We start from the raw sequence: 9,884 nt of genomic DNA, 5'->3' as shown, positions 1-9,884 counted from the left end.
GGCGGGCTCGATGGTCGAGATGGTGATGCTCGTTGCCGAGGCGTTCTCGGGCGGCGGGCGCCTCGTCCCATGTACGCTCGGGATGGACCGAGGCTTCCCGAATGCGCCGGGAGGACACCGCGTGATGCTCCGAGGGGTCAGCTCGCCTGTGGGAGGTGGAGATCTCGTCTTGTCGAACTGTGGCGCCTTCTAGGAGATTCTTGAGTTGGCCCTGGATACGCCGTCCCTCGGTGGTGGATGGCTCCTCGAATTAGCATCGCCGCTGCATCTAGGTCCTGGCCGAACCCGCTGACGGCCGGAGGCAGCGCTGCCCTGGCATTGTCGACGATGCGGCACCGGATGTCTTGGGCCCGATGATAGGCTTCTCCGACGAGTGATTGGCCTGCCCACTCCTGTTCGATGTTCTGTCGGAGCTGTACAAGCCGGCCTGCTTCCCCGTCAACCCAGGCCTGCATCTCACGGATTTGCTCGAGCTGTATGTCCTGACCCCCCGCAGGGACTAGGACCACAGCTAGCTCTCGCGGGATGTCAACGTGAGATGTGGGCCCAGGGGGATCGTCAACCTCTGGCATACCGAGGTGGTTGCCTTCGTTGTGATCTCCCAGATCGACGTGGAAACATTCGTGACTTGGGCCGTAACCCTCGTCGTCAAGGTCATGGCCATCGTCGGAACAACCGGAGAGGCGGTGGTCACATGCGGACATGAAGCCCCGCATGGCACCGGTGTCATTGAGGGCAGAGAAATCCCAATCGGAGTTGGGGTCGTCCTCTCCCTCAGAACCCACCGGTCCGAAGGTTGAGACGGCTGTCAGTCGGTCCTAGGTCGACCACATGTGGTACCCCGGAAGGTTTGGATACGCCTTTACGAAGGCGCTCACCATAGCGGGGTCGCTAAGTGGATCGAAGCTGAACCGAAAAGGTACGGGATGGAAAACGGACGGTACCTCTTGGTCGATGGACAGTGGTGAAGTCGCGTCAGGGGCGGAGCACACCGTCATCTCAGGTACGAGGGTAACGCCTAGCAGGTCCTTTGCGAGGTTGCTGGCGTCATCAGTCCACTTGGGGCTGACACGTCGCGGGGAAGTGACACCCGTCGTCGCCTCAGGTGCGAGGAAAATGTTCGACATGTCCCTCGGGGGAGTGCCGGCGTCATCAACTCACTCTGGTGCCACAGCCGACAAGGTGCCGCCTCCTGCGTGGCCATGGTTGCCTCGTCTCCGCCTCCTCCGACGAGGAGGGTGGCAGGGATGACCGGAGTGCTCCTCTTCTGCCGCGGGGAGATGCTGTCGTAGAGCCCGCCACCGCTGGGCGAGTCAGAGACCGTCGTTGTCGTCACGCCACGGGGGGAGGAGTACCATGTCGTAGCTGCCGTCGAGGGACATGAACTCGAGACTCTCGAAGCGGAGCACCGTCCCGGGCTGGAGAGGTTGATGAAGACTCCCCATCAGGAACTCAACGGGAAGGTGTTCGTTAACACGCAGCAGCCCCCTACCTGGCGCGCCAACTGTCGGCATTTTGACCCCGGGGGGTCCCTGGACCGACGAGTGAATTGTCGTTGCGTGTCCCTGCCCAGATGGGTTGGCGTGGGATGGAACACAAGATGTGGGACAAGCCTTGTATTATCCTGCACCAGGGGTGCCGCTCGCAGTAGGGGTTACAAGCACGTCGCGTGAGAGAGAGAGAGAGGGACACAGAGCTCGTCCGCCGCTTCCCTCGCGCGAACCCCCCTCAGGGTGGCCTGGATCTCCCTTTTATAGAGGCAAGAAGAGAGTCCAGACGTACAACGGGGGGCGTAGCTATGCGCTAACGTGTCCGGCAGTGGAGTGCCTAAGCCCTGTGTACATGTCAATGTGGTCGTTGGGGGAGAACTTGGGCCATGTACATGTGATGGCGTGGCCGTCGGAGGAGCGCCTGAGTCTTGTAGGAGCACAGCTGGCAGCGTGACAAGGATCCTGCTGACGTCTCCTTGCTGTCGTAAGGGGCTGAGAGCCACCGGCATCATGGCGCATGCGGGGTGCCATCATTACCCGTCGCCGGGGTAAGCCAGATGGGACGCCGGTCTTGTTCTTCCTAGCCTGAGCAGGCTAGGAATAGGGAAATGATGTATCCTCTGTTAGCGCGGTCGGTCCGAGCCCAGGGTCGGTCGAGGCGGAGACTTCTCTTGAGGCCGAGGCCGAGGTCGGGTGAGGACACGATTCCTCCCGAGACCGGGGTCGAGGCCGAGTCCGGGGGTCGGGCGAGGCGGAGATCTCCTCCCGAGGCCGGAGCGTGAGGTCGGGCGAGGCAGAGCTTCCTGTTGCGCCCGAGGCTTGAACTCGGTAGTTGATCGTGACTTGTTGTCAGTCGTTGCCGGGGTGGCTGACACGGCAGTCGAAGCGGAGCGAGTGGCACTGATTTCCTGTCATATCGAACAGTAAAGAAGAGGGGCGAAGTGATTGCGGTCACTTCGGCCTGGCCGACTGAGGCGCGTGTGTCAGGATACGGCGTCAGGCATCCCCGGCATTTAATGCGTCTACGAAGCGGTCGGTTGGTGAGGCGGTATGGCCAAGGTTGCTTCACAACAAAGACTACCCGAGCCGGGCCTCGGGAGAGCCGAGGGGGCGCCTGCTGCCTGAGGAGGGCCTCGGGCGAGGCGTGAACTCGTCTGGGACCACTGTTCCAACCCGAGGCTGGGCTCGGGTGAGATCGCGTCCTTCGGGTAGACGAAGTCTTGGCTTGAACCACACCCGTCAGTCGGTCTGAGGGTGTTTACTAGCCATGATTAGGAGCGTTGGGGGTACCCCTAATTATGGTACCCGACACAGTTGGTATCAAAGCATAGGCTTTAGATTCTTGGCAATTTGAAGATAAATTTGACACACTTGCACATATAGGAACGGTATGGGTTCAAATATCTTTGATATATATTATTGTCTTTGAAGTGTAGATGACAATAATTTCACCCCTCCCTATTCCTTTATGGTGATGTGGTAAGTTGTTTATGACTTAATGCATGATATAATTTATCTCTAAATCTTTATATTGTCTTATTAATGCGTTTTTTATTTTGCTGGTCTTTTGTGAGATTGAAGTTGTTATTATGCTTGTGATATACAAGTCTGCCTATGTTGTTTTCACCATGTTTTTCATGGTTGAGTTTTATTATAGTAATATTGTTATATATGCTTGATTGAGGATGTTTCTAAGAGGAGTGTGAATTATGTGTTTTGGGTTACAAGGTAACCACCAATTTGAATTTAAGTTGTTGAGCGGTTGGTGGTTAGTTCCAACTATCTTTGCAAAGAATGATTGTTTTTGTCGAGAAATTAGTTCTAAAAGAAATGAATATTGGTACTTTATATGGATTTTTGGGGGAAGTCTTTACATAGCCAGAATGGCTTACATGTCTCACTTCTATTGTGTGTTTTAGTAGCCACAAAGCCTAGATGTGGTTTAAAGTGGTTGCCTGTTAGTCATGCTAATTGTAGAATAAATCTTTGATTTTCTTGATCCATTGATTATGTATTAATACGTTGAGGATCTGATGGTTCTCTCCCTGATGCATGCTTGTGGAGCCATTGTTGAACCACTTATCTATTGGTTTGAATGAAGTCATTGCCTAGCCTAGAGTTGGTTGTGTGTGGTTAGTCACCTATTCCTAAATGATGTGTTTTTTACATCAGCTTGAGATGTTTGTCAAATGTGTGAAGGATTACAGGGTTATTATTGACCCTGTATGTCTGGTACTTTGAGTGCATCGTATGATAGAATGAAATGTAAGTTTCTGAACTACAGTAGATGAAGACTTATATTATGTGTAGGTTATCCTTACTAGTTTGGATATTTTTCTTAGTTGAGTTGTTGGATGAAGTATAGTGACATTGGTTAAGCAAGTATTGTGTTGTTGTTCTGTTGTCAGTGCTCATTGTGGAGTTTTTGGCATTTCTTCGATGAACTGTGCTGCGCAGAATGTTATTGGCTTCTTGTCGGCTTTATTGCTCCATTAATTTTGTAGACTTTCTCCCTTTTGTGGGGTGCAAAGAATGTGAGATTACATGATTATCTTTTCATGATGGCAAGAACAAGGTTTAGGAAGATTAGGAGTTTTGTTTCAATAGAACTACTTGTTTTGTGGTGCTTTGAGGTGAGGTGTTTGATCTTCTTATACATTCATCTGGTGTGGATGTTTCACCATTTAATTAAAATGAATTGTTGAAGCTGGTAAGGGTTGTGCTTAGTGCATATTACCCCTTCTTAAAAGAGTGTTGTTTTAAGACATTGATGTTGATGTATAGTTGCATCCAAATTCGATGGTGTGAAATCGTAGTGTTGATTGCATCTATGACTTGCTTTGAGCTTCATTGCATGTTGTTTCATGCTTGATATCAGGTTGTGTAGTTTCCTTAGACAATTAGTCTGAGGTAGAGGTTCTTGTGTTAATTAAGACCAATAATGGACCCATGTTTTGAATGGTGGTGCTATATGGGGTACCTTGGATGCTTTGCTTGGAAGTGGTCGAATTCGAGGACGAATTCATTTTAAAGGGGGTAGAGTGTGATACCCCAATTTTCTAAAAGAAGTTAAATTTCTTTTTCTCTTTTCTTTCATGTTCTGTGGCATTGGGGTTTAGAGTTTCAGGAGGCATTCCTCAGGGAAACAGTAGATCTTTTGGCATTTTTTTCCGCTGGGGTCGGGAGCTCAGATGGGAGAGCGAGTTTGGGCCATTGATCTCGATCCGATGGATGGGAGCCCCCCTCTCCTCCCCAACCCTAGCCGACCCCTTCTCCCTCTCCCCAATTGTTGCAGCCGCCCCCTCCCTCTTCCTCTCCTCCCCATTTGCAACCGCCCTCTACCCTCTCCATGACTTCCTCCTCCCTCTAGATCTCCCCCCACGCAGCAAGGATCGAGAAGAGGAGCACGTTGAATTGAAGAGGAAGAGAGGATCAAGGAGATGTTCTACCCCATCTCTTCTTGCAGTTTTTCTTGGGGAAACCCTAGGTAAGGATAAGATCCATGTTCTTCCCTGTAATTATGTGTTTTTGGGGGTTGTGAATCATGGGGATTGAAGGATTAGAGGTTGGATTAGATGGGGGGTTAGTTTTTGATCTCGAAATTAGTTTCTGCAGAATGGCAGATTCGACAGTTTCTGTTCCTACCAGAATTTGCAGATGATGTGGTTTTATACCCTTAGAGGTATGAAGACAGAGGACCTACACATTGCATTCATGTGCATATATTGAGTGATATTTGCAGGTATTGTTGACACAGGGAAGTGTTATACAACCTATCGTGGTTGTTCGAGGAAATGAGATGGTATTGGTTATATTGGGACTACTAAGTTCTATATCTACAAGTATTTCTGATCTTATTTGTGATTCTTTTAGAATGTTGATTAATTCAATTTGTGGTTTAAATATCTCGTCAAAACAATTTGCTTGCTGAGATGTTTCATCTCACTCTTGCATTACTCAATGCAGGTGTTTGTTACTCATCAAGAGGAGTGGGAAGTAGCAGCACATCCACCTTCACTCTCATAATAACGCTGCCTAGGCGCAGTCATGATTTAATTAGAAACTTCTTGTCAAAGGATGTTTGTTTTTTAACTAGTCGTGCGCACTGGTTAATTCAGTTCATGTCGTTATGGTTGTGTTCCCATTGCTAGCAGATTATTAATGTGTATTATGTTTTCTTATCATGATATCTATTTATACTTTGTTGCTTCCCCGTTTATGCAATTTTCAAAGGAGATGCTGTCGAAATTTTATATATGAATGTTAGATGTGTAGTTTAGTAGCATGCTAGGGTGTTTGTGGATCCTGGGGTGTTACACTACCATTAGTAATAAATACTTGACCAACTAAAAGCAATTGCTTAACTTTTACTCCACATACATCTAGTCCACTTTAGCCAAACGGGACATTTGCTGAGTACGTTGATGTGTACTCACCCTTGCTTTAAAAACCACCCCCACCCCAGTTTGTCTCCACTGTATTCAGTGCTCAGGAGGAGATGCAGGCAACATGGATGACTTTGAGGAGTTCCAGAACTACGACGAGTTCTAGTTATGTTAGTTGCAAACCCCCAGTCAACTGCCTATGAAGGCCTGATCTGTTATGTTTCGTATTCCGCACTTTGATAATGTTAAATGACTATGCTATGTTATAGACTCTGTGGATGTCTTGGACATCTTGATGTAATAAAAGTACCTTTCTGCAATTTACTTTGAGAAATGTGTGATGATGTCCAATTATGTAATCGTTGTGTACATGAGTTTCTAATCCTGGCACGTACATAGTCTGCATCTGGTTTGCCTTCCAAAACTGGGTGTGACATAAGTGGTATCAAAGTCTTGCTGACTGTAGGACCGCTAACCTAGACTAGAATGGTCGCCCTAAGGACTATAGATCCCTACTCTTACCTTGACCCTGGTGTCATTTCAAAAGTTGGTCGTCTTGACCAATTCTATGTTATATTACTATCTATATTCTCACCTTACAAAAAAAATTGTCTCATTTTGCTTTCTGTTTACTTGCTGGTCATATAGTTCTACTCTCACTCTTGTGCTTACGATGTCTTTTGTAGATGGCCCGTATTAGATGCACTGCACATAAGTCAATGATCCCCTTTTTGCCCTCTCGCCTGGCGAAGTGCCCACTGCGCCGCATGGTGACTGGTCAGTCCAGCCATCTGGAGAGACTACATCGTCTCCTGCACGAGAAGAAGGAGCAGCAGGACTCTTTCCCCTCGCCTCAGCAGGAAGTGGATTCTGGAAGGCAGCCTTCCCCTGCACCTCAGCCAGAGATGCCCCCAACACCACCACAGGGCATCCCGTCCGCTTGAGGAGACCCTGACAGAGACAACAATGATGATGCCTGTGGCAGTTTGAGCCACAGCATGGAGCTCTCGGAGGAGCAGGAGCCGGAGGGATGGATCGCTACACCCATCACTCGCAACGCCGCTCGTGGGTGTCACTTCCACGACGCTCTCGACACCTTGCTACGTCGAGCCTTCGACCGACACACTTGGTCTATCGAGTACCGTTGTGTAGTCTACCAACATCGTCACGGGTTATACCCGGACCAGTGGGAGGCTACTTGCTTGGTGCACCGTCCGAACGATGATCTCTGGGGTGCAGAGGCCTTCTCAGAGCATTATTCTATCACTGAGAGGGATACTGCCGAGGCAGCCATGCAAGATGATACACGACGTGCACTTTTGCAGTACTGCTCGTTGTTCAGTGGGGTAGCAGACGGCCTTGACCTGAAGTACTACCCTTGTCGTTCGACCAACAGTGCTGGAGGTGTGATTGTCTTGCCCATTGGTGAAGGCAATCCTAGGCTGAATAGCATGGTCAACCTGGTCGCCGTGCTCAACACCGAGCTGGACCACGCTCTTGATGAGTTGGGCAAGGTTCGGGCGGAGGTTGCGGAATTGCATGCTGAGCGCGAAGCGTGCCATTATCAAGATGGTGGTTCTCCAGCTCCCGTCGGGTTCAGCACCCTTACCGCTTGTTGCCTCGTGGTCACTTTGATTATGGCACCCCTGACTGCAGGACCTAGATAGATTTGGAGCCATAGATTGACAGAGTCAGAGTCTGTAATAATGCTTAATTTAGTGTCTTAGTCTTAGTCAGTCTTAGTTAGAGTTAGTTTGCTTATCTTGTGTTTTCATGCTTGTCATGATGAAATTGTAATGAAGTTGGATCTTTGTAATGATGGTCATCAAGGTGTGGGCATCCCCTGCAACTTGGTGTAGTTATTAATAAATTCAGTTGTTTAGTTGGGCAACCTATTTATTCCCACTTTCCTTTTTATCTGAGAAGCTGTGTTGGCCATGTTGAGAGTCAGTGAAGATGATCAATTGTTTAGTGATATGAAGATTTCCATATATCTTTTCTTATGCTGAAAGACTGCGGATTCAGATCTGGTATGTGTGTGCTTTCTACAGATGTCTGAGAACAGGCGCAGAGGTGAAAGGCATGCTCAACAGGAGCAGCAGGCACCCCAGGAGGAGGCAGCTCAATAGCAGTTGCCACCACCACCCCCGATGACCATTGGGCAGATGTTCCTGATGCAAAACCAAGCAGTCCAAGCAATTGGTCAGACTTTAGCAGCAATGCAACAGCTACAGTAGCAGCAACCCCCACCTCAACCTTAGGTGCAAGTTCAGATGCCACAGGTGCCCAGAGATAAGCGGGCAGAGTTCTTGAGGGGCCATCCCCCTGTCTTTGCCCATTCTATAGATCCTATGGACGCCGAAGATTGGCTGCATACTGTGGAGCATGAGTTGTACACTGCTCAGTGCAACGATCGCGAGAAGGTTCTGTATGGTCCCCGACAGCTAAGGGGAGCAGCACAGTCTTGGTGGGAATCCTTCTCGCCACCCATGCCGACCCTGAAGCCATCACCTGGGAGGAGTTCAGGGACAACTTCCATCATTACCATGTGCCTGAAGGACTGATGATAGTAAGGAAGGAGGAATTTCTCACATTGAGGTAAGGTCCACTATCTATCAGCGAATACAGGGACAAGTTTCTGCAGTTGTCAAGTTATGCATCAGAAGATGTCAATACGGATGCTAAGAGGCAGTACCGCTTTCTGAGAGGTTTGGTTGATCCCCTTCACTATCAGCTGATGAACCACACTTTCCCTATTTTCTAGCATTTGATCGACAGAGCCATCATGACTGAAAGGAAGCGCCGGGAGATGGAGGACAGGAAAACCAAGATTGGTGGATCTCAAGCCGGGAGTAGCAGTCGTCCCCGCTACTCAGGCAACCCACCTCAGCAGTTCAAGCAAGATCACCAGCACCAGCATCAGCGTCAGCACCAGCAGCAGTAGTATCAGAGGCAGTTTCCTCAGCAGCAGCAGTACCGTCAGAACAACCCACAAGGAGGAAATCCGTACCAGCGCCAGAACAACCAGGCACCTCGCCTTCATGTCCTAGTAACCAACCAGAACAACCAAGTAGCTCCAGTGCAAGGAGGAGGCTGCACATGTTTCCATTGCGAGGAACAAGGCCACTGGGCGAATCATTGCCCAAAGAAAGCAGCTCAACAGCAACCAGCTCCCAATGCCCTATAGGCAGAATACATCGCAATAAGGAGGCAATAACCATGGGCAGTATCGTGCCCAGTACGGAAAGGTGGACCACCTAGAGGCCGACACAGTCTAGGAAACCCCAGGAGTGGCACTAGGTACGTTCTCAGTCGAGTACCATTCAGCAAATGTGTTACTTGATACTGCGCAATGCATTCTTTTGTGACTGCATCATGGGTAGAATCACACAATATACCTGTAGCACCCATGTATCCACCTATGCGGGTTAGTTCAATTGGTGGGAGAACCCAAACAGATAGATTTTACCCCAAGGCAAGAGTTCAAATAAGGAGAATAGAGTTCCCCGCTGATCTGATAGTAATGGGTAACCGAGATGCGACCATAGATGTCACCCTAGGGATGAATTGGCTAACCAAATATCAAGCAAGTCTTAGTTGTGATAAGAGGACGGTGAAGTTAGTGTCCTTATCAGGAGAGGAAGTGTTAGTGGAGTTGGTCTTGTCTGAACCAAGGAAAGGAAGCTGTCACCAGATCACCGCCCATATTGAGGAAATCGAGCCATCATAAGTTATTAAAGTAGTATCAGAATTCCCTGATGTGTTTCTCGAGGAGTTACCAGGCATGCCACCTGAAAGGAAAGTTGAATTTGCCATAGAGCTTATATTTGGCACCACCCCTATTTCCAAGAGAGCCTATCGAGTGTCCGGACCAGAATTGGTGGAACTCGAGAAGTAGATTGATGAATTTTTAGAGAAAGGCTACATCAGACCGAGTACCTCGCCTTAGGCAGCCCCAGTGTTGTTTGTAGAGAAGAAAGATGGTATAAAGAGGATGTGCATTGATTAC

Source organism: Zea mays, chromosome 2 (assembly GCF_902167145.1).
Source record: "Zea mays cultivar B73 chromosome 2, Zm-B73-REFERENCE-NAM-5.0, whole genome shotgun sequence".
In the NCBI taxonomy this organism is placed as follows: domain Eukaryota; kingdom Viridiplantae; phylum Streptophyta; class Magnoliopsida; order Poales; family Poaceae; genus Zea; species Zea mays.
This window is presented reverse-complemented; position numbering follows the sequence as displayed.